Source organism: Nannospalax galili, unplaced genomic scaffold, assembly GCF_000622305.1.
Source record: "Nannospalax galili isolate Female #2095 unplaced genomic scaffold, S.galili_v1.0 scaffold117, whole genome shotgun sequence".
NCBI lineage: Eukaryota > Metazoa > Chordata > Mammalia > Rodentia > Spalacidae > Nannospalax > Nannospalax galili.
In genome coordinates, this window is record NW_008341422.1 from 2,602,661 (window position 1) to 2,628,111 (window position 25,451).

The 25,451-nt window shown below is 43.3% G+C and overlaps 1 long non-coding RNA gene across 1 annotated transcript in view; it reads left to right on the forward strand.

Annotated features, from left to right (window-relative positions):
• The first annotated feature begins 326 nt into the window (after positions 1 to 326).
• LOC115071026 overlaps positions 327 to 25,451 on the forward strand; it is a 32,865-nt gene continuing 7,740 nt past the window's right edge. Inside the window, exon 1 of the long non-coding RNA XR_003850119.1 lies at positions 327 to 869. This is a non-coding gene — a long non-coding RNA (uncharacterized LOC115071026). The remainder of the gene's footprint in view (positions 870 to 25,451) is intronic.

The following is a 25,451-nucleotide window of genomic DNA, read 5'->3' on the forward strand; positions in this document are numbered from 1 at the left end:
CTTCCCATCCTGCCCCAGTGACTTCATAGCTTGGCCTGGCCTCTGCTGGGTCCTTCGAACCTCTTGATTTCCTCTATATTTCCAGCACTCAGCCAAAAAGAATGTGCAGTATGAAAAAAATGTGGACTACCCCCAATTGCAGACCCTCTGGAAAAAAAAAAAAACCTGGAGGGCTTTTAAATAAAAGAAATAATTACAACCTGCTGAGTGCCTTACAGAATCCTTGAAACTTGACCTTTTCCAAAATATCATTGTATTTCCTGTGCCTTCTGTACACTAAGCCTTCATGGATTTATGTGTCCAACACAGTCCTTGGGCTCCATATTTTTTTTAATCCAAAAGTCAGATTTGAAAAGCATATAAATACATCCTCTTGGCAGATAGAAACTCAAAAGGTGTTAAGTTAAAATGCAGCTGGAATGCTGTAGGCTGGCAGCTGTCAGAGGTGGTGGGCCACGTGGGATTTTTTTTTTTTTTTAATGAATGGGAGTTTGATTTTCCAGTGTGTTACTCAGCTGTGGATTTTCAGATGGGTGTGCCCTGCAGATGAGAATGGTCACATTCTAACTGGTGGGTGGAGCGTGGTTTAAGAGTCTGGAGAGTCATACATTCTGCCTTTAGAATTCTCTGTGTAAACATGGTTATAACTTGGAAAGAGCACGAGAAAGTGTTCTGTCCTGAAACTACCCATGATCGGTGATCAAGACTCTTGCTCGCCTAGCTCAAGAGAAAACAGAAACCTTCTGAAAGAGAAAGTCAGAGACAGACGCTTCCCCTGACTTCTTGGAAGAAATGACTCCAGGCCTGGACTCACTATGCTTGGGTGCCTGCTAAGGTCAAGAGGGGGCAGCAATGACAACATGAAGGAGGTATGATTGACTGGGTACAGAGACCTGCATAGACCACCTCAAATGGTGGCTATAAGATATCTTCCCCTCACTGGTTTTGAAAAATAATTCACATAATTTTCCATTTAATTTATTTCTATTTCTAGATCTCTGTGTGTGTGCGTGCGTGCGTGCGTGTGTGTGTGTGTGTGTGTGTGTGTGTGTGTATCAAGGCCAGAAGGTAACCTCTTTGTTGTTCCTCAGGAACTGTCCCTTTGATTTTTGAGATAGGGTCTCTCACTGGACTGGAGCTTGCCCGCCAGCAAGCTGCAGTAATCTGCCTGTCTCTGCCTCCCTAACTCTGAGATATAAGTGTGTATCATCAAGTTCATTTTTGTTGAAACATAAGGACTTGGGCTTGAACTCAGGACCTCGTGCTTGCCTGGCAAGCACTTTACTGAGCCTGAGCTGTCTCCACTGCACCAGTAGTTCAGACTTTTTTTTGGAGACAGGATCTCCCTGTAGCTCCTATAACTGGCCTATAACTCACTAGAGTAGAATAGGCTGATCTTTAGCTCAGAGATATCTGCCTGCCTCTGCCTCCTGAGTGCTGGGATTAAAGGCCTGTGACACCACACCAAGTTAGTGATTCAGATTTTTGAGAAATAATGTCAATTCCATGCTGTTTATTATGCACATTTTTAGTTAACCCTAAAGAATTAGGGTTTGATTGATGTCTACTGAGAATGAGTGGAATTCCATGTAGAATTACTCTGAACGAAATAGTAAGTACCAACTCACAGATTGATACTGGTTAGTGTCAACCCTGAGCACACTGTGAACTGGCTGCAGGCCCTCAGATCTGCTGCTCACTGATTTTCATCTCTTTCTCCCAACGGGAGGGACCCACTGTTAAAGTTTGACAGCATCTCATGCTGACAAGGACTGTGTTTTTAAAAAAAATCCATTGTGTGTGTGTGTGTGTGTGTGTGTGTGTGTGTGTGTGTGTGTGTGTGTGATGGTTTGAATGAAAAATTCCCCCCCCTAGGCTCTGTTTTTAAAAAAAATCCATTGTGTGTGTGTGTGTGTGTGTGTGTGTGTGTGTGTGTGTAGGGCATATACAGCAGTGTGTGGGTGCCCCTGCCAGTGTGTGCACATACAGAAGTCAGGGCAGGACATTAGGTGTCTTCCTCTGTTCCTCTCCATCTCATTCCCTTGTGGTAGTTAAGCTTCCTGGCCAGGTCATCTTCATCTGCCCATCTCCAGTGCCCAGTGCTGCGGTTGCAGGCACCTGTATGCATGTTAGCTTTTGCTGTGAGTTCTGGGGATTTGAACTCAGGTCCTCATGCCTACAGAGAAAGTGCTTTTACCCACTAAGTCATCTCCCAGGATGCTAAATTCTCTTGCTTAGACTAAGACTTACTCATGGCTCTCATCCCTAAGAAACCAATAAAGTAATTTCTGTTAGGAGAGAAGAGCTAAATATGGCCCATCTCTCAGATAACATCAATGTTTAAGACCCCAAAGGAGAGTAAAAATAAAAAGCTGGAATCCTTGGATTCAAGGCAAGTTGGAGAGGGAGATATTTTTAATTGGGAGACGTGATGTTCAGCACTTCTTACCCACTGGCTTCAAAGAAGCATTGGAATAGTCCCTCAGAGATGAAGTAAGGATAACTGTGGTACAGGGTTGAGTGGATGGAAGTAGACCAAAAATAAAGGGGTAAGTTTTTAAAAAATGCTGTTTCCTTAACCTTGACCTGTTAAGTACAGAAATACATACTTTTTCCCCTGCAGTACTGTGCATGTAACCTGGAGCCCTGTGTATACCGGATAAGGCCTCTACCATTGAGCTCCATCACTAGCTGCTACAAATATTTTACTATAGAAAGAAAGAAAAATGTTGAAAATGTCTCAACTCAGTCACTTGCCAGAGACACTTTATAAACGCCCTCTGGTTTGGATGGTCTCCACCATCTTGGGATATTGGAATAGGTGAGGGCTTAGCCTGTGGGTCATAGAATGACACTGCACATGGGAAGATGTGGTCTTGGACACACAGTAGGTGACTCCTTGAGGACATGCTAGGAGACACAGAGCAGAATCTGCAAATAGGCCATAGTGGGCTCTTGAAACACTTGCCCTAGACTCCCAGGGAAGTCCCATATCAAGTAAGCAGAATCTTTCTTGTTTCGAGCTTTTCCTTTAGGGATCTTATTCTTTGTAAAGCAACTCAGGAAGAGAAAAAAATAATGCTTCTTTGTTTCGAGGACTTGGCCTTTTGTTTTATAATTAATATAGATTCCCACCCTATGCATAAATTTTTAAAGCATCATTTATATTGCATCGTCCACTTGTTAAAGTTTAAAATGTTGCAAATAGCCAAGAGTCTATGCTTTCCTTACAAGCAAACTTGCTCACCCGATGGTCTTAATCTCTGAAAAACAGTAGCACAAGTGAACTTCTGGGTCAGCTTTGTGTTAGCTGCATAGTCCTTGCCACTATGAGGTGAAATGAAAGCATCTGCTTTTGAGTCAAAGTCAAAGCCTGGCTTAAAGTATTTTAGGCGTGTATATATAAGTGGTGAGCTGCAATGCGGTGTGCTCACCTTTATGATACAGAATGCATGGAAAATGGATAGAAAGATGTTCCTAATCCAATGTGGGTACAATTATCAAAACTTGAACAACTCTGATCAGAAATCCCCAAATTAAAAGACTTAGAAATCTAAAACTTTCTGACCACTGATATGACACCCAAAAGCTTTGAGGTTTTGGTACATTTTGGATTTTGAATTTTCAGATTAGGGTAAAGTCCCTACAAATAGTCCCAAATCCAAAAAAAACTCTGAAGGCTGAAACATTGTATTTCAGATCAAGGATGCTGGACTAAAGGCTCTTAAAGGCAGGAGGATGTTTAAGTTGTCCTCAGACATAGGGATTGTTTTATTCAAGGGAATTAGTCTACAGGTGAGACAATTTGCTCCCCTCCAAAACTCGTATGTTAATAATGAGGTCCCTCTTCATGTAGTTGTTGGATGTGATTCTTTGGTTTATATGTCAGCCTATGAGTGGAGTGTGCAGGTGGCCTCTTGGTTGGCTTGTCTTAAGCCTTATTCCTATGTGTGATGTTAGCTTTAATAGCCAACTCAACACAGCCTAGAGTAACCAGGGAAGCAAGTCTCAATGGGGGCTTATCTACGTTGAGTTGGCCTGTGGACATGTCTGTGGGGGAATGTCTTAATTATGTTAATTGATATGGGATGACTCAGCCCAGTTTGGGTAGCACCATTCCCTAAGCAGGTAGCACCATTCCCTGAACCATATGGGTGGCGAAACGGAGCTGGTCATAAGCAAACGAGCCAGCAAGCATGCATGCGTTCATCTCTCTGTGTTCTTGACTGTAGATGTGATGTGACCAGCTGTGTGAAGTTCCTGCCTTCACTTCCCCACAATGATGGACTGTAAACTGGACTTATAAGCTGAAATAAATCCCTTTCTTCCGGAAGTTGCTTTTTGTCAGAGTTTTATTACAAGAATGGAAATGAAACTAAAGCACTATAATTGGGCTCCTGACCCTTAGACTAAGCTTGCTCCAGAAACCGAGCCAGGTTCAATGATTCTGTATTGAGGCCTCTGAAGGACTTAACTTGTTTTTTTAGCCTTGGCTCCAGTCGCCTCAGCATGGTCTCAGGCCATAAGGATGTCTGAGCGTTGCGGGGCTGTGATCTAGGACGCAGTTGGGGAAGTTGGGGCAGATTTCGTAACCACTCCATGAGTGCAGGAAGGTTAGAGGACTAGTTTAACTTCTAGAACATTTTACAAGAGGAGGTGCCTGCATTCTCCAGCACAAAGGAACTCCAGCTAACTGCTAAAAAGATATTCCCGGGTGACTTTAGCCAAGGTCTAAGCAGTTGTCAATGTTCCATGGTTTTGTTTGTTCGTTTTTGAGATATGGTCTTACCAGATGCCCTGGCAGTCTTGGCACTCACTAAATAGCCCAGACTGGTAATGAACTCATGACAATCTTCTTGCCTCAGCCTTGAGTACTGTGATTACAGGTGCGCATCACCACACCTAGCTTAGTTAATCTTTAGTTGTAGGGGTTGGGGCTGTAGCTCAGTGGTGGAAAACTTGTCTAGCATGTGCAAAGCCTCAGGTTGGATCCTCAGGACTGGAAAAAGAAAAATATTAAACTTTAGTAAACATAAGTATCACCCAGAGAGGGACTGGAGAGATTGTTCTGTGGTTAAGAGCACTGGCTGCTCTTGCAGAGGACCCAGGTTCAGTTCTCAGCACCCAGGTGGTGGCTAAGAACCATCTGTAACCACAGTTCCAGGGCATCCGATGCCCTCTTCTGGCCTCTGTTGGCATTGCATTCACATGGTGCGCTTGCATACATGTAGGCAAAATATTCATATACATAAAATAAAATAAATCAAAAATATTTTAAAGAATCTCCCATGATGCTTGTTAAAATGCACATTCCTATAGCTAACTTTGATGGATTTTGACTTAGAAGCTGTGGGGTGTAGTTCAGAGTTCCTGAACTTTTCTCTCTCCATGATTCTTTCTACTGGGTACAATTCTGAAAACCATTGCTCAAGATATTCACTGCATCCCTATGTGAATTATAAGTTTCATTTTCATCTAGACCATTTCTGTTATAAAATATTTGCTGTCATTAAAAACTTGAGTGTATTTCCTATCTTGTTTGCTCCATTAATTCTTCTAGTAAATTACATCTATAAAACATGGATGTAAAAGTTAAAGTAGCCTGATCCAGATTGAATTGCCACAAATTGCCATAAGCAGCAGCGAAATGTGAATTAATGAGCTCTCCGTGAATGCTTGCTTTTTCTAACTAATATTCTGTGATGGAGAGTTATGAAATATAGTCAAATATTGAACTCTTTTAGCTGTTTCAGAGGTTAATTTTAAGGCTATTTCTGTACTAGTTAAGAAAGGGAAAATAGAGTTCATAACCAATTTTAGTAACCTTTGTAGGCCGAATTTTGCGGGATAAGGCAGAGGTAGACTGCATTTCCCAGATAATGCACCAGAGTGTCTGTTTGCACATTTGGACACAGTCTCTTGAGATCAGGGACACCTGATAGACAAAATCCTCTCTGTGGTTTATATATCTAAAGATCTAAATAAAAACAACAATAAAATAATACCTAATCTTAATCAAGCTCTTTCTATCTGCCAAGTTCTTTGTTTTTAAATTCAAAGTGTCTCCATTAATATGTCTGGAGATAGATGCTATTGCTAACACACTTATAAATGATGGAACTTAAGATTCAAGGAGGGTTAAGTGGATGGTATGGTCACAGCTAAAGAGTGACACAGTGTGACCCCAGAAACCTAGGCTGTGTCTGACGCAGAGAAAGGGCTTGCTGTGTACATTGACCCTGGTCACTCCTCCACTGGTTCCTTTATATTGGGCAGAAACAAGTTAAAACTTGCAGCTTGAAAAATTCATGTTGAAAGACACAATGTACAGGGAATAATTGTCCAAATAATTTTCTTTCAAGAATGTAACTTTAGCTTCAATATATTTTTGCAAACATATTTTTGTGACTTGATTGCCATCAAGCTAAGTCCTACTGGAATGTGACACTGGGAGCTCAGTTCATATTCTATCCAGACAGAAAGAGCAGTTGTGTTGTGTAGACTAACTATAACTATGCATGCAAACTACAGGGAAGGGAGAATCTCAGAAAGAGGCTAGAGGTTAAAAAGCACAAAAGATACCCATGGATAATAATCTATTTCCTACTCTGAACAGCATGCAGAAAACATCTTTAGAAATAAATTTTCTTGTTTCATTTTAAAAAGTCTTGTATCCCATTCAGGTAAGGTAATGAGGAGACACATTAAAGACCTTGTCATTGTTTAAGAAAGGGGGACTCTGCTGATACTCTAGGTTGCATTGGATATACCCCCGCCATGTTGTGTGGGTAGATGGCATGGCCCATACCTCTGCCTTCTGTGTTGTGTGAACAAAGCTTTCTAAGCCCATGAACGAAGCCATCCAAGGGTAAAGAGCAGAGAAGGACTTGGGCCTCCTGTCCCCTTTCCATGGATCTGGCCTTGTCTCCACATGGGGAATCATTTCATTCTTACATAGAGATTCAGCTCATGGAAGGCATTTCAAACCAGGTAGTGGTCAACACAGAGAAGAAAGAAAAAGGACACCTTTTCCTTCACCTTCTCCCTAGGTGAAGTTCTCACCCCAACCACCCTGCCCATGGTTCAAATGGTTCTGCCTACATGGTTTTCAGGGCTGAAGGAGATGCATGTGAAGTGCTTGCTATGCAAGCATGAAGACCCGAGTCTGGCTCCTCAGAGTCCATATAAAAGCCAGGCTATGTGGCACATAAACCTGTCCTCCCAGCACTGGGGAGGCAGAGATAAGAAGATTCCTGAGATTCACCAGTCCAGCTGAATCAGTGAGCTCCAGGTTCAACTAGAGACCATGCCTCAAAAAACAAGGTGAAGAAGTAATTGAGGAAGACATCCACCTGACATCAACCTCTGGCCTGCAGATACGCACGTGCACATGCACCAGGAGTCTGGACCACTGCACACCACACTGTGGACCACGCTTTGAGACATACTGGGACTCCCAGTCCAGGAGGGAACAGGAAAGAGTTTGGGGAAGAGAAATCAGAAGGACAGCAAGCCTTAGAAGCTGAGGAATCTGTGAACACTGAATATCTCTCCCGGGATCTATCACATGAGATGAGCAACATTTCAGCTAGGCTGACACTTCTGACTTGCTGAAAGAATAAAGAGGAAGGCAGGAAGGCAACTGGACAGTGTGGGGAGAGTAGAAAGAGAGTGAGGCAGGTACAAAGAAAGAGCTCTGGGGCAAGAGAGAAACCTCAGAGAAAACGCAGGCACCCATAACTACCCACTGCCGCTCAGACATCCCCAGCTCGCCTTACTTCCTTTCCGAAGGCACCATGGGAAGCCCTGATTTCATGTCTCTTGGAGATACAGTATGTGAAAACACAGGGATGTGTGAAAGGGAAGTGTGGCGAGGGTTGTTTTCCATCTCCCAATAATAGCGTTTCGATTCGGTACCTAAATAAACAATCTATTTTAGTGGCTCCCCTTTGATATCTCGAATGTTCCCTTCTGTTATTTCTGGCAGCTCCCAGTCCTGTGATGTGATTAGAGGGGACGATTACACTTACATAACAGCATCAAATTAATTTGCCGCCGAGAACAACAGCAGTAGGCAATCACTGGAGCTCTCTGATGGTCCCCCAACCCCCACCTGCCTCCAGTTGATTTAAGTGACATCAGGGGATTAGAGCAAAGTCGGTCAGTAGAGCGCTGCTGGGAAAACAACCAAAACATCCAGTCTGACCTTGTAAACGAAAGAGGAACACAGCAAATAATAGGAAGCGCTGTCTCCAGGCCTGGTCCAGGAGCTGTGGCAAGTCACCAACCCAGAGCACTTCCGGTGTCCAGAGGCAAATACTAACAACCTTTAGGTGACGGCTTCCATCGAATGAATTCTCCAAGACGATGTCCAGCTGATCAAGGGTGATCTAAACTAAAGATATCTGAGCTTTTGGCTTATGGCTTTTTTTTTTTTTTTTTGGCTTTGCTTTATGGCCCTTTTAAAAACGAACCATTTAAAAGTTGAGCTGACTTTTCACTCTGGGAGCCCCAATCATAAAAAGCAGAGACAAATAAATATTGGTTGCGGTATTTTTAAAAAGATGTGACAACTGCTCAGAAAAATGCAACCAGGAAGCTTCCAAAGGCTAGAGGTTTACAGTAGAGCGTGACGCAGGATGGGGGTAGGGGAGGGCTGTGTAAGTCCTAGTTACAGATCTTGTCTGACATGAACCTTTGTCTGCCATGAACCTTGGATAGTCACTGTCCAATTCTCTGTACTTGGCTTTCTTACCTATCAAGGTGGGCATTACAGTTTTTCATCTCTCTTACATGGTTGCTGTTTACCCATCCATTCATTTTGTTCATCCATCCTGCTAACAATTACTTATTGAACACTAATCTGTCTCAGAGCTACACTGGCTGCTGGGAATACCTCCTCAGTGGTCTCAGCCCCATGAGCTCAAATCTCAGTTTGCGGGGGGATGAAAACTCCCACACCATCCCTTGATCAGGAGTTAGGGGGCTGACCTCTCTACCATTCATCCATGATTGTTATTCTAGCTCACAACCAGGGTTGGGAAGATGGCGCAGTCAGCAAAGTGCCTGGCAAGCATGAGATCTGTGCTCAGATCCCCAGCACTGAGGTAAAAGGCTGAGAGTGTCCTAGCACTGGAGAGAAAGAGACAGGAGGATCCTTGGAGCTTGTTGGCCAGCCAGTCTAGCCTAATTAGTGAGCTTCAGGCCAATGAGAGGCCCTGTTGAAAAGGAGGTGGATGATGTTCCTAATGATGACACCCAAGGTTGGCCTCTGTCCTACACTTGTATGTCCACACACATATTAAAAATTAAATCTCAGAACTATACTGTAAACAGAGGTCTTACTACCCCTATTTTACAGATAAAGAAACTGAACTCAGAGCCATTAAATTACTATGTCAATTCACATTGGTGAATGGCAGACTAGATTTCAAAGCTGTTGCTCAGGGCCCCTTGCTCATTCTCCACTATAGGAAGATACAATGAATGGTACCAGTCACTGATTTTATCATTTCACTGACTAAGTTGTCTGATTGTCCCTGACAACAGTTTTTTGTTAAAGGCAAATAGAAGATTTCTGAAATGAAAATTTGACAAGGCTGTCCTGACAGTAACTTTGCAGACCTGCAGTGCACCATGGGCATTGTCAGTGAGGGGTTCCAGGATCCAAGAGATCTTCAACTCCTTTATGTAAGATACTCTAGACAATGTCTGTGCCTACTAATGTTCTGCAAACATCTGTTATGTGGCACTGTTTAAGGAACAAAGGCAAGAAGCAAGAGTTGAAAACTTGGTATATATTTTATACAGATACAACTTTTCCCCCTAAATATTTTCAGTCTGTGGTTGGGTGAATCTGTGGAAGCACAACTCTATTTGAAAACTGTCTTAAAATGTGCATGTGTCCAAAAATGTGCGTGTGTAGTGGTGTCTGTGTGTATGTGTGTGTGTGTGTGTGTGTGTGTGTGTGTGTCTGTGTGTTGTATGTGATGTGAACATGCTGCATGTGGAGGTTGGAAGACAACTTCACTGCCAGTCCTAGCCTTCCATCTTGCTTGAGACAGTCTCTTGTTCACTGCTGTGTGTCAGGCTGGCTGGCCTGTGTGCTTTGTGCTTCAGTCCCCACCTCCCAGCGCACTGTAAGGATGCGTGGATTAGTGATGCTTGCTGCTGCATCCAGCTTTACATGGGTACTGGGGACCAAACTCCAGTCCCCATGCTTACACAGCAAACACGTCGCCCAGTGAGCTACTGCTACATCCCCATACTTGAAAACGTTTGTCATCAGATTTCAGAATTCTACCTTTCATGTAACCCATTAAGATCTCTTTGCCGTTAAAATGACAATGTTAACAAAAGAAAATCTGGTGTTTCTAATATCCAAATGAATCTTGAAGAATAAGAATACATCAAGTTTTTATTTGACCCCAAATATAAGATTTTCTTGCCGAGTTCTGAAAGCACACTGGTCAGTTTTTGCCTGTTTTTGTTTCTATGTTACAGAATTAAATACCAACCCAAAGTTTAATATTTGTTTGGTTTCCAAACCAAGTATGTTATTAGATGATGCTTTCAGTGTTTTATAAATTGTCATTACTTATATAATTAAAGTAAATCAAGCCATGTGCATCACTTTTAGATGAAGCTCATTCAAAATTTATTATTATAATCCATGAATATTAGTAAATATTGTATTCAATTAATTTTGTAATAAAAACTTTAATATATACTTATCTAAAATGGCATATATTTTAAAACACTAAATTACTTCATTTTGCATTTACATGCAAAATGATTAGATGAGTAAAATATCCAAATACTATAAATTACTATGAAATGAGTTCACAAATTTAAGAGTGGTTGGAAAGGCTGCTGTAGGCTTTTAGATCCCGCTCTGCCCTTGTCTTCCCTCTACAAGACAGATGCCCTTCTCAACCCCACTGATCATCTTTCTCTCTTCTGTATTGTCAATCTTTCCCTCATCACTTCATCATTTCCCTCAATCTATAAACTTCATCAAGGCTCCCTCTGCTGCTTGGCTAGCTAGTCAATTGTGGGCAGACCCCAGAAACTTCTACTTTACCCCCATCTTTGTGTGGTGTGTGTGTGTGTGTGTGTGTGTTGTGCATGGAGGCCAGAAATCAATCTCAAATGTCATTTCCCTGGCGCCTTCCATCTTACTTTTTGAGGCAGGGCTACGTAGCCCAGGCTGACCGATGGGAGAGCTCCAGGGCTCTGCCTGCCTGTTCCTCCCCAGTGCTGATATTACAAGGGAGAACTACCATGATCAGCTTTTTTTGAATGTTGGTTCTGGGGCTTGAACTCAGGACCTCATGCTTGCAAAGTGAACACTTTACCGAGAGCCATCTCCCCAGCCCTAGCCCCTTCTTTGGCTCAAGTTGTAACTTTCCCCAGAAGGGAAAATGGGTTTTCAGCCATTTTCTCATCTCAGGGCTTTGCACTACCTACCTGGAATACTATTCCCTTGGTTCTTTGCATAGCTGGCTGAGGCCTTCTGTTCAGATCCAGCTCCTCCACAGCTGACGAATCTGCTGAGGTGCCCACCCAGCCCTCTACTGCAGCCCCTTCTTGTGTTGTATGTATTATTCCCTGACTTTTTCTTGATGCTCTAAAGGAGATAGCCTTGCCTGCTTACTGAATGTAAATCCAGGGTTACAATGGGGCCAGTCACACTGAAAGTGCTCTGTGCTTAATGGTTCAATCAATGAACAGATAAATTTATTTTTGTCATAAATAAACGACAAAATTTTCAGCCTCATTTGCTGTTCCTCCCCACCCCTACCCCATTAAATGTTTGCTCTGTCTTTCAAGCTCCTCTCCCTTTCACATCCCCTGCCCTGAGTTAAAAAGCCACTCTTGGAACTTCAATGTTCTTACAGAGATGGCAGGTAAGAACATCTAGTATCACTCAGGTAGACATCTCTTGTGATCCCAGTGATCTTTCCAAAGTAGTCTATTCCTAGTATGCTTGATGCTCCAGGCAGGGTCTATAAGTTGACAGAGCTATCACTCCACAGAAAGGCTGGCTTCCTCTGAATTTTGTGCCAGTGACTTCCCAAATCTATCCACAGCACTGGGGTTTTCTGATACCTTTTTCCAAATCATCTTCTAGATGTTTCCATTCAGAGTCCTAGGATAGAGTGAATGCTCAGTGAATGCTCCGTGAACAAGAGGCCATGCATTTGGGTAACACCAGCTACTGATAGTCTCTCCCTGCCTGCCAGACACAAAAGCCAGACTCACCTATTTGTACTTCTCTTCTTTCAGAGTCAGGTGGCAATTTGCCAGGTCCGGAGCACAGCAACCCGTTTGTAACAGGTTATGCATTTTGGCCCACAGCTCCACAATTTCACCCTTGAGTTCCTGCAGACCTCTTGGGTGGATGCCATCAGTCCCAGTGATTTATTTACACCTCGAGTGTCATTCTAGGACATTTTGTCCATTCACTACAACTTTGTTCCAGGCCTTTAGACTTCTCTGTTTTCAAGAACAATTATTTTTTGCAGGGGTAGGCAAGTAGAAGTTTTCCTTTTCATCCCTGTGGCAACAGAGAGTGCAAAAGATTTGCTATGATCCAAAGATTTTCACTCATCATTTTAAAGTAGTCATGAGTGTGTCTAACTGATCTGTCTCATTCATTTTTACCCTGCCATTGATACATTAAAGCAATATTTACTGTCTGGCCTGGGGTATGTCCGACCTTTCGCTACTGCACACAACACTGTCATTTCCAAGTTCCTGCTTGAGAGCCATGCAATTGAGTAACAGAAGAAGAAAAAAATCTAAAAAATCATGTTTTAGGTGTCTATGATTTTGTTTGGGGCTGCGTGCAGACTGTGGACCACAGGTTGGACATACCTGGGCCCCAGAAGCTCCCCACAAAGTCATTCTCAAGTTACCTCTGGTAGCATTCTGCCAGTTAACTATAATAAAATTCTAACTGGTAGCTCATATGGATTAATGAGCTTGCGTACCCCCCAGCTCCTTTATTCTTCATTAAAACCCCTTGAAGGCTGACTTAGAATAGCGGCTAGACAGGTGTCATTTGACAGACAAGGAAACTGAGGTTCACAGTGGTCAAGAGATTTGACTGTCACATAACAAGTTCACAGCTGAGTTGAGACTGGTACCCACCAGTCTTTATGTTGCTAATCCAGGACTTTTTCTCCTAGCTATAGCTTGATTCATTTGGACTGCATTCATCTATCCTCATCCAGTCTCATACTCCGTGAACTCTCATCAGGATCACTGGAAAGAACTGATGACGTCAACAGTTGGTTCCGTGGCCGCATGCTGTTATGGCCTCATGTAACAAAAATCCATTCTACGAAGAAATATTTCCCTAGGAAAGTCTGAAAGGATGCATAAAATCCCACTCCACAGAAGCCAGCAGGAACTATGTGGGAAGGCCAGAGTCACACAACGTAAATATATACACAGCATTTCAAGGCTTATAACCCTTTAAGGCTTTGTTGGACTTCCTCTTAAGACTCATTGAATTTTCACTGCAGGATCTTCAGCTGGAATCTATGCTGAGGTGAACCTGGGGCTACTTCTAGTGAGGAATACATCACCAAATGTGGGCAGGGGAGCAACTTTGAGTCAGTAGCAACCACAGTTCCCACAAGGAAAGTAGAGGGAGCAGAGCACTTGGAAGGGTGAAAAGCCAGCATTCCACCTTCGGGATCACATTCTGCGTGCAACCACAGTTCCAGAACTGAAACCCTGTCCAGCTCAGACTTGCCCCCCCACACAAAGAAACCCTCCTGGAAGGAAATCTGACATCGTCTCTGCTCTCCGATTAACCCATTCTGGGTAGGCCTCCACGAAGAGCCTGCCACATGGTGCCCCGTGGCTGCAGCGCCTGCCGCCTTCATTCTCCCCGTGCCCTTCTCGGACCCCAAATGTTAGTGTCGATTAAGGCTATCTGCTGAGAGTGAAGATTTCAACATCTGTGATGCGAAGACTCAGGGAAACCATAGTTTTCCATCCTACTTCCTCTCTCAAACAAATATAATTAGTTATATTTATTCAATATGATCTTGGATTCTCCTGTGACTCAATAGCTCAGTTTTTTTTTTAAAGCATTTGTTTATTTGTCTGTGTGTGATGTGGACATGTGTTGGCACACATGTGCCCAGGTGTGTGGGGAGGTCAGACGACAACTTGCAGGAATCAGTTCCCTCCTTCCACCATGCGAGGTCCTGGGAATTAAACGCAAGTCATCAGGTTCAGCAGCAAGTGCCTTTACCTGCTGAGGCATCTTGCTGCCCCAGGTTTGTTTGATTTTTTTTTTTTTGTGTGTGTGTGTGTGTGTGTGTGTGTGTCTGTGTGTGTGTGTGTGTGTGTATGAGTGCGTTCTCTTGTTAGTGTGCATGTGGAGGCCAGAGGTGAATCTTAGGTGCTTTCTTCTATCTATCCACATACATTGGGGGAGGGGAGGTCTCTTCACTGATTATGGAGCTTGCTGATTGGGCTATGATGCATGACCAGCCAGTCCAGGTCTGCCCATCTCTGCCTCTCCAGCACCAAGATTACAAGTGCAAACCACCACACATGGCTGTTTTATTTTATTTTATTTTTTACATGAGTTCTGGGGCTGGGACTCTGGTCCTTGTACTTGTACAATAAGTACTTTATTGACTGAGCTCTCTCTTCAGCCCAATAACTAAGTATTTAAACCTGTTTAAATGTGTATGTGTGTCTTATAGTTCCAAATTTGAAACCAACTTTGAAAGTTTAATCTTTTTAAAACACGGTTTCAATTTGCTTCATTACAAGCTCTCTGAGATTTATTTTTTCTTTTTCTAGTGAGGGGGAGTTCAATGTGGGCTAAGCACCCTCTGGTACCCAGCTGATCATCACCCACATTAAGAGTGTTTGCTCATGAAAGGAACCTTGGCATGGGACTAAGAAAGGATTTCCTTGGTCTGTTAATTGACTTGGAATAATTCATTAGCCAGTACTTTTGGCTGTGAATTTCACTGGTAAATCCCAGGTCACCCTGACTTTCTGTGTAAAGAGGGTGGTGGTTGGGTTCTTATGAGAACTTCAGGAGCATGGATTAAAGCCCCCTTACCATAGTTACCATTCCGTAAGGGAGCTTATTAATAAAGAGCCCTTCCAAGTCTTTCCTTTGTACAAGCACTGCATGAATATTTATGGAATATTCCATCTGTAAACAGCATTAAAATATAAACAGAGCGTACCAAGAAAGGAGAAGGCATTTTCACCTAATACATAGCAATGCTGTGAAAACACAGGGGTTCAGTTCTGGATAAGAGCTGTGGGACAGCAAAGGAAGAAAAGCCATTTGCCTAACAAGCCAGGGGGTTACAGATCCTGGGGTCTGGGAGGCGGGGTGTTGTTCCTGTTAATCTAGTCTACTAGGTTACTGCATGATATATGCATGCTATCTGCAATGTACAGGTGCCTGAAATTTGTAACCATTGAGATTATTACTACGAAGCTGCTGGATTTGTAGATTAAAAGGTGGTGAGATATCAGAATTGTCATATAGTTTTATGTAAATTTGGGTTGCTCCAATTTTCTGGTGGCTCTTTTCCTTTGGGGCACAGCAAGTTGGGGATGTAGAATTATGCTTTGCTCATGGGGCTCCAACCAGCAAGTTGAGCAGGAGAGAGAGGAGCTAGATGTCACCTTTATAGAGATCAACCTCTGCAGATGCCACGGGCAGCAGAGACTCTTGAGGCAGCAGAATGGAGGCTATGGGGTGGCAGCCAGTATGTCCACCAAAGAAAGCTCCCTCTCACAAGGTCATAGACTTTTATATTTTTTTGAGACTGCCTTGAACTTCTGGTCCTCCAGTCTCTACCTCCCAAGTTCTGGAATCACAGGCATGCATCACAACACCTGTCTTTATGCGGTACGCTTGCTAGCCTCACTCTAGCCACTGAGCTGCGTTCCTAGTCCTATGGGTATATACTCTTGATTCCAAACCTCTTGTACCAATCATAGGTGTGTTAGCCATTTTCAAAGGGATTAGTATACAATAAAATACTCTCAATAAGAAAACCACCCAGAATGCAATGAGTCATTTTTTTTGATGACTCAGAAGGCACGTTAGGATCCTGTCATGCCTTAAGGTCAACAATACAAACATCAATAACTTTATGGTAAGTATGTGGAAGTAAGTCCTGGCTGAGAAAGTTTTGGGCACTCTTCTTTATAATATGAAAAAGAAATCATCTTCTATCCCAGGCTTTGTTGTTGTTCTTTTCAAGCCCCCAGATGTTTCTAGTCTAGGCAAAAATGGGGCATATTTCAGCTCAGAGAAGTACCTGTTATATAGTACGCATGGGTAGGTTAAACTACAATTCCCTCATCTGCCCATGAGCCATTTCTGGTATAGACTGCCGTTCCTTCTCTACAACCATTTAGATATACTGCTAAATTTACAGCTTCTGAGAAGCCTGGCCTGAAAAAGCTGACAAAGTTTTTTTTTTTTTTAAAGTATGAATCAGGGCAGGGCATGGTGACACACACCTTTAACCCCAGCACTCAGGAGGCAGAAGCAGGCAGTTCTCTGTGAGATCAAAGCCAACCTGGTCTACATAGTGAAGCCCAGGGCAGCTGGGGTTACAGGGAGACCCTGTCTCAAAAACAAAAAAGAAACAGGTGGTATACCTGTGCTTTATTTATTTTTAACAATTCTAAAACCAGAGAGTATATGTGTGTGTGTTCATGTGAATGCGTGTATATGTGTGTGAATGTGTATGTACATGTGTATATTTGTGTGTGTATGTGTGAGCATGTGTACATGTGTATGTGTGTGCATGTGTGGTGTATGTGTATGCCTGTATATGTGTTTGTGTGTATGTGGTATGTGTGTGAATGTGTATGTGCATGTGCAACCACATGTACGTGTGTATGTGTGTGCAGATATGTGGGGTATATGTATGCCTGTACATATATGTATGTGCATGTGCATCTGTGTATGTATGTGTATGTGCATATGTGTGCCTGTGTATATATCTGTGTGTATGTGTATGTGTTTATATGTATGTAGATATGTGTGCGTCTATATGTGTGTGTGCGTGTGTGCAAATGAGCATTGTGAGGCCACTGTTTTTAGGGTGATATGGCTCCAGCTTGGTTTCCACATTCTTGCAGACCATGGAAGTTAATAATAATGAAAAATAGGGATGAAATGAAGTATGGTTCAATGGACAGTACTTCCCTATCATCCATAAGGCCAAGGGTTTGTTTCACAGCAACACACACACACACACACACACACACACACACACACACACACACACACAGAGTTTAGTACTTTCTTGGGTACTTTTGAAAATAATCCAAAACATCTGTAAGAATTTTTCTTCAAAGACTCAAATGTCTAAAGCATAAGGAGGGAAAAATATAAATAAGGTTCCATTAACTAAGTTTTTAAAAACAAATTTCTAGCAAAACCAAAACATTTTTAAAAACATGCAGGTGGATGTCTGAACTTTGATTCTCTGTGGTGATTCTTTCTTTTGGCTTTCAATAAAGAACAGAATTCCTAGATAAGTCCTGTCAGTGTTTTCCAAAGCAGGACTACCTGGAATGCGGGGATGCCAGGAAGCTGAAGTCTCTGGGATGTTCAACTCTGATAGGGATTTACCAAAGCTCTCCGTTCTTAATTGGAATGCTCCTAAGCCCAATAACATCTAAGCTGGAGATGGTGCTACTGTGCTGGGAGAACTGAAGACAGATGCCCTGGTAGTCTTTGGCATTGTCCAGCCTAAGTAGACAGGCCACCACAAGTTTAGAGAGAACAGAATACCTTATTGCACTGTGGCTGTGTGTGTTTAAGAAGGTACATCATGGGATCAGTCAGTAAAGTGCTTCCTTTACAAGCATGAGGACCTGTGTTCCATCCTCCAGAATCCAAGTTAAAAACAATAGAGTATAATAGCACATGCTTGTGATCCCAGTGCCAGGGAGGAAGAGACAGGCTTCTGACTGAGACACTCTGACCAGTCAACCTAGCCTAACTGGAGAGTTCCAGGCCTGTGAGAGACCCTGTCTCAAAGCCAAAAGTTGTGGATAGCACCTGAGGCCTCCACATGCACTTGCACATACATGTGGGCCTGTACTCACATGTGGGTCTGTGTGTGTGTACACACACAGCGCATACATGTTCACAATTAAATGCATCTACAACACTCCTAGGAATCTCATTTTATTTGAAGCAATTGTGGGTTTGCAACTGCATTTTGTTATATATACAAGTTTAATACCACCTAAGTGCTACCCTGAAGTTATGTTTCCAGGAGGGACACTGTGTGAATTTTGTAAACTACGGCTGCTTCTCCTCTTTCTCTGTTAGACATGGTCTAATGGGTTTAGAAAATGACATTCAAGATGCCGCTCTGCCAATTAGAACTTCCGCTACCTGATTCTTGAAGGACATAAGCATGCTTAATTGTGTGCTCAGACATTTTATTAAGTTGTTTTGAATGCTGAAAGTCTCTTAACCTTCACATAGACGCATTCTCATAAAAAAAAAAAAACAACAAAAACAAAAACCCAGTCTTTGTACAAAGGAGACAATGGGGGAAAAGGCATTTAATTTCAAATGGAAGACATATTCATTTCTAGAATGCACAACCTACCAGCACAAAAGTGGGATGCAGAGATTGAAAACTGTATCAGGAAAATTATGCAGAGAAGTTCCCAAACTTTCCTGACAAGGCTCAATCACAGATCTTGTAGCGGAGAGAGAAAGGTGGCCAGCACATCTTGGCAGGGGCAGAATTTACTTTCAAGCCACTTTTGAGAGGAAGGGCTAAACACATGGCTTAGATGTCTCCACTGTCCTGGCCCCATGGTCCTTGAATTAGCTGGCCGTAATTTAAGACCAGTGTCTTCTGTGAGGGAAGTTATTTCATGCACAACGAGACTTCTTCAGGAGTTAAGCCCCTCCTCGACTGTCTTCAGAAAGTTTTCTAAGTTTAAGAGGTTACACCCAGCATGCTAGACTTTTGACAAGATGCAAAGCAGGGGAGAGACGAATTACACTGCTGCCCGTCCTCCCGGAGAACCCAATCATTAGTCAACCCCAACTGTCACGGATCAGAGAGGTCCCCATGTGGGACCGAGAGTCTACATAAGCTTGCCTTTGCAAGTTTGGATGGAAAAGCATGGCAGGGTAGCTCCCCAAGTCTCCTGCTTGCCTTCAAAGATACTTTCCATAAACTACTCTGTTTGCCCATTCAGGCACACAGTGAGCTCCCATCAGATCTGCCCTTCCCATTCAAGACCATCCAGAAGTGTTTCCCAACCTCCAGGGCTTTTGTTTTCTGCTTCCTGCCTTCCTGCCCCAGTACCAATCAGAGTCGTCCCCCAGTGCCCCCCGCCAAAGGCTCCTTGCGACTTCTCCCTTTGTGATTGGCATCTCATTAATGAAGAAGGGCTGGTGTCTCTCTCATTACAGTTGTGGTGAGTGAGAGGACCTCAGAACTAATTTACTCTTTCTCACAAGGGAAGACACTTGCCTCCATCAAGAATTTAACTTTCCTCCTGCCTGTGGCAATAAAAGAACCCGTTTTGTTTTAACATTAATAAGGTGAGAGAATAGAGAATTTCCAAAAGAAATTAAGAAAAGCAAGAGGGTAGGTGTTGGTCTGTGGAAGTTCCCCTCAAGCAGGTCTGTTGGTGGAGTTCAACAAGGGACGTTTGATTCAGTAACATATGGATGACATTTAAAAAAAAAAAAAAAAAGCCCAGTAGGCAAATTGAGAAGCCAGCTGAGCAGAGAGTCTGAGGTAGGAAGCAGGAGCTCTGGGTTCCAGTCCACCATGACCTTGGACAAGTCTTTGATTTTTGTCTGGTCCTCAGTTTTATTATCAGTAAAATAAATGGCTCGAAGAAGATGGTCTCTGAGGGTTCTCCCAGCTCTAAAATTTTAATATTCTTTCTATAAATGGAGCTCTGGACTACTTCAAACTTTTTTTCCTGTTTGCAGTGAGGTTTTATCTCTGGCAACAAATTAGAAATTCCTCCAGTATTGAAGATCATGGAATGGAAATCATTTGGCTTTTCCAGCTGAAAAGGTCAACTAGATTCAGAAATGTACTCTGGGCCCGCACCGTCTGCGTGGAAACCTAATTAGAGATCATACTTCATTGGCTAAAAACGATCAAACTAATCCCAGCTTTCATCTGGATATGTATTTTTTAAAAAATTACTCTGAGTTACTAATTCATTTATCTTCCTACTTACAGGAAATTCCACTCATTGATAAAGCACTGCACTGACACCCTGCCTGCATACAATACCTCCCTTTCCGTCCCCAGCACTTGTGCCCTGTCTCTTTATCACATTGAGCTTAAAATGCCTTGTCATGATAGAAGGACCTCAAAAAGACAACTTAAAAATGTGCTGGTCATTTAACTGGTGATGGTGCCTGCTTCTGGCATCAGAAGTGTGTCCCCTTGTGGGGGCATGCCTTAAAGAGAAAAGACCAGCCCCCAAAACAGCATTGTGTGTTGCCTTGATTTGGCCCGAGCCTGAAAATTGGTGACAAGTTTTCAGGGGAGAGACAAATCCTTGAGGACCAGAATTGGCCACCTTAGGGTTCTGAGAGGCTTTGTATTGGGAAGATCCCAGAATCCAAGGGATTTTTTTGTTTGTTTGTTTTGTGTGTATGCATATGTGTGTGTGTGTGTGTATGTGTGTGTGTGTGTGTGTGTGTATAGCAGGAGTGGAAAAAAAAAAAAAAAAAGCCCAGTAGGCAAATTGAGAAGCCAGCTGAGCAGAGAGTCTGAGGTAGGAAGCAGGAGCTCTGGGTTCCAGTCCACCATGACCTTGGACAAGTCTTTGATTTTTGTCTGGTCCTCAGTTTTATTATCAGTAAAATAAATGGCTCGAAGAAGATGGTCTCTGAGGGTTCTCCCAGCTCTAAAATTTTAATATTCTTTCTATAAATGGAGCTCTGGACTACTTCAAACTTTTTTTCCTGTTTGCAGTGAGGTTTTATCTCTGGCAACAAATTAGAAATTCCTCCAGTATTGAAGATCATGGAATGGAAATCATTTGGCTTTTCCAGCTGAAAAGGTCAACTAGATTCAGAAATGTACTCTGGGCCCGCACCGTCTGCGTGGAAACCTAATTAGAGATCATACTTCATTGGCTAAAAACGATCAAACTAATCCCAGCTTTCATCTGGATATGTATTTTTTAAAAAATTACTCTGAGTTACTAATTCATTTATCTTCCTACTTACAGGAAATTCCACTCATTGATAAAGCACTGCACTGACACCCTGCCTGCATACAATACCTCCCTTTCCGTCCCCAGCACTTGTGCCCTGTCTCTTTATCACATTGAGCTTAAAATGCCTTGTCATGATAGAAGGACCTCAAAAAGACAACTTAAAAATGTGCTGGTCATTTAACTGGTGATGGTGCCTGCTTCTGGCATCAGAAGTGTGTCCCCTTGTGGGGGCATGCCTTAAAGAGAAAAGACCAGCCCCCAAAACAGCATTGTGTGTTGCCTTGATTTGGCCCGAGCCTGAAAATTGGTGACAAGTTTTCAGGGGAGAGACAAATCCTTGAGGACCAGAATTGGCCACCTTAGGGTTCTGAGAGGCTTTGTATTGGGAAGATCCCAGAATCCAAGGGATTTTTTTGTTTGTTTGTTTTGTGTGTATGCATATGTGTGTGTGTGTGTGTATGTGTGTGTGTGTGTGTGTGTGTATAGCAGGAGTGGGGGTATACACACCTTATTTTTTGAGACAGAATCTTTCACTGAACCTGGAGTTTGTCAATTCAGCTAGAATGACTGGCCCCAGAGAGTCACTGGCCTCTGTATTGTTGGGATTACAAGTGTGTTTCACTGCACCCAACTTTGTATGTGGGTGTATGCAGGTGCTGGAGATCCCAACGTAGGTCGTCATGTTTGTGAGCAAGGATCTTACCCACTGAGCAATTTCCTAGTCCCTCCATGGCACCTTTCTAAACCCTCTTCACTTTCCTCTCTCCCTTCCCCTTCCCCACCATGAAGGCTATTTGTGAAAGGGAACTTTGATTCACATCAACACTTTGATTTCTCAATCAGGTCTAGGAACCAAGCTAGTACTTCTTGCTCTCAGGATCCCCCACCAAGTCAAATGAAAGTAAGTTCAACATGCACCCAGAGTCTGGCTCTGGAGCCCTGGAGATCAGCTTAGAATCCTGGTTATTACGCCCAGTCCTGTCCTTCTCATTCCTGTGCATCGCCTCAGGACACTGACAGACTTTCCTTCTCCTTACAGCTTTTGAATGAAATGAAAGCTAATCCTCTCTGGCTTGGTTAGGTCTTGTATAAGATACCCACACCCCACAATCAATGTGGTGTTACAAGAGATAGCCAAGCTACTATACCTCCAGCGACATTTGGAAAAGAAGACTGTTTCTTCCTCCTCCTCCCCCCACCTCCTCCTCCTCCTCCTCGTCTATAAGGCAGCTTTGAAGGCCTGAGTCACAGACCACAATCCCCTTTTCTTTCTCATTGCCAGGACATTGGCTTCATCTGTCAAAAGTTGAACAGGGAGGATGAGCAAGACCTAGGTGTACCAGAGAATAAAACTAAGAGCTTCATGTTTCTTTGCATGTGTGTGCATGTATGTGAAATCCAGAAGACAACTTTGGATGTTGTTCAAAAATTATCCACCTTATTTTTCTGACACAGGGTCTCTGATTGGCCTGGAGCTTGCCAAATAGGCCAGGCTGGCCAATCAGTGAGCCCCAGGGATTTACCTGTTTCCACCTCCACAGCTCTGAGATGGTAAGTGCGTGCCATAACACCCAACCTTTTCACGTGGGTTCTGGGACTCAAATTTAGGTTCCTATGATTGCACAATAAGCACTTTACAGGCTGAGCCATCTCCCTAGCCTTTTACCTTCAAGTTTCCACTTCATGATTCAACAGACCAGGGTATCCCTGTCTCATTTGGGGATAGGGGAAGGGTTGAGACAGAATGTCACTACGTAGCACAGGTTAGCTGGAACCAGAGATCCTCCTGACTCAGCTTCCTGAATTCTAGGCTTCTAGGTGTGTGCTCCCAGAATGGCCCCTGCTTCATGTCTACCTGCCCTATGGTTCCAAGGATTTATGGTGGTATAAAGTTCCTAAAACTGTGATTTCCTTCCTTACTAAGTAAGAAACAGCAAAGAAGAGAATCAAAGAGAAGACAGTGAGAACCGGGGACCAGTTTTCAGGTCACCCTTTCCTCCTTAAAAGAAGGAATTTGCCTGCAGTGTCTGTAATTTAGAAGGCTTTAATGAATGGCTTCTAAATTATTTATTACTCATAGAAAGTTGTAAACATCCCTCCCTAAACCATTATGAAATAATCTGGGCAGGAGTCAAATGGTTCAAACATTTGGCACTTTTAACTGGGCTGTTGGTGGACATAGCTCTGATCTGTGAATCTAATTTCTCTCCTTCCTTGTTACATGGGGTAGTGTGTGAGCTATCTGATATCAGCCAGTGTGTGTGTGTGTGCGTGTGTGTGTGTGTGTGTGTGTGTGTTAATTCACTCAAGACAGTCAAAATGCACCTTAGCGTTTTAATTGGCTCTTTTGTAGACTTCCAGCTTAAGAGATTTCTAAATTAGTTTTAAAAAATTTAGAAAATAAAGGCAATTTCTTTTATTTTTTAAGGCATCAGTAGAATATACAAGCTGGATATTCAAACAGAAGTGTTTGAAATGCCTCAGCCTCATTTCAAAGAGCTTCCTGCTGTCGAGCCCAAACACCCAGACAGGTCGACTGCTGTGAAATATGTAGGCGATGCCTGCTGCCTGGTCCTGAGATGCCGAGGAGGCATTTGAAAGCATCAAAGTCTCCCGTATAGATGTGTGTACATTTATCCCTGCCTCTGTGATCTCTGCACTTGCCTATTGTAGCTTGCTGTTTAATAGATTGCCAAACCTTGCCCTTCACAGACTGCACATTCCCCCCCCCCTCCACCCCACCTAAGGATCTGCTTCTCTCCCAGGAGCTTCTAGCTGGGGCCGAGTTTGAAAAGTTTTCATTCCTGGGTTTGTGCGAAGGCATTGGGTCACTCTGAATTCTGCAGTCGAACACCTAACTTGTTGGCTTGCTTTTCCTCATCTCTGGTGTTGGTGTCTGTATGTGACTAGTTGGTACCCCCCAACTGCAAGGCATGTGCCAGGAGCCAGCCCTGATAAGCAGGAGCAACCACAGCCCTGCCCTATTCAAACATGGCATGGGGTGGAGAGAGACTCAAAGGCTGTCACCTGGCCTCCCCCAGGTAGTATGTGGCCTGGCCCACAGACATGGAGACATGGACTGCCAGGGCCTGTGCTGTGTTTAATATCAGATCAGAAAACTTGGAGGAATTTCACTTAGAAATCTGTACCTCCAACTTCTCAGAAAGCTGTGATTGTGTGGGGCTTCCTGCCCATGGGGGCCGGGTGCAAACAGGCCTATGTTCTTTCTCAACGTGGGCTGTGTGATGGGTACCATGGAGTCCCTTCAACTTAGCTCTCTTGATATTCCTGTGTTACCTGCTGGGCCACTGGGCTTTTGAGTCTGTGACCTATGTTAAGGACGCCACACACAAAGGCAAATCACAACTGGCAAATTTAGGGGATACATAGCAGCCCTGTCTTCCCACTTGATTTTCATGACAATACAAAGCTGGGATTCTAAAACCCTGTATGTCAGCAGAGGGATCGAGGTCCTAGGTTTTTAAGTGCCTTGCTCAGGAGTAGGTGAGTTGGGTGTTGAACCAGCAATGTGAGGAGACTCTGGGAAGGGCACAAGAGGCACCCTCTCACATCCCACCCTCCCCTGGGCTTGGCTCTGCTCCAGTCTGGCTACACTGACCCTTTCATCCCTGCTTCTGTTTGCTTCTTCTGCTCCTGCTTTCAGGGCTCTCTCTCCCCATTTTCCCTTCGGTACCTGAAAACTCCTCCTGAAAGACCCAGGAGGCTTGTTAACCTCTAGGTGAGGATTCATGTGACCCCCACATCCAAAACTCCGACCTCAGAGCTTCTGCAGCCTGTTCTTAAAAAAATGTAAATATTTTATTAGAGTATGAGTGTATTACCTGCATGTATGGAAGTGTACCCATGTCATGCAGTGTCTGTGGAGGTCAGAAGTGGGCATTGTATCTCCCAGAACTAGAGTTATGGACAGTTGTTAGCTGCCATGGGGGTGCTGGAATTCAAGCCCGGGTCCTCTGCAAGGGCAGATCAGTGCTCCTAACCACTGAGCCAACTCTCCAGTCTCTTAAATTTTTTTTGATTAATTCTTTTTTATTTTATATGTATGAATGTTTTGTGTGCATGTATATAAGTGCACCACATGTTTGCAATGCCCACAGAGATCAGAAGAGGGCTTTGGATCCTCTGGAACTGAAGTTATGGATGGTTGTTAGCTACCATGTAGGTACTGGGAACTGAACCTGGGT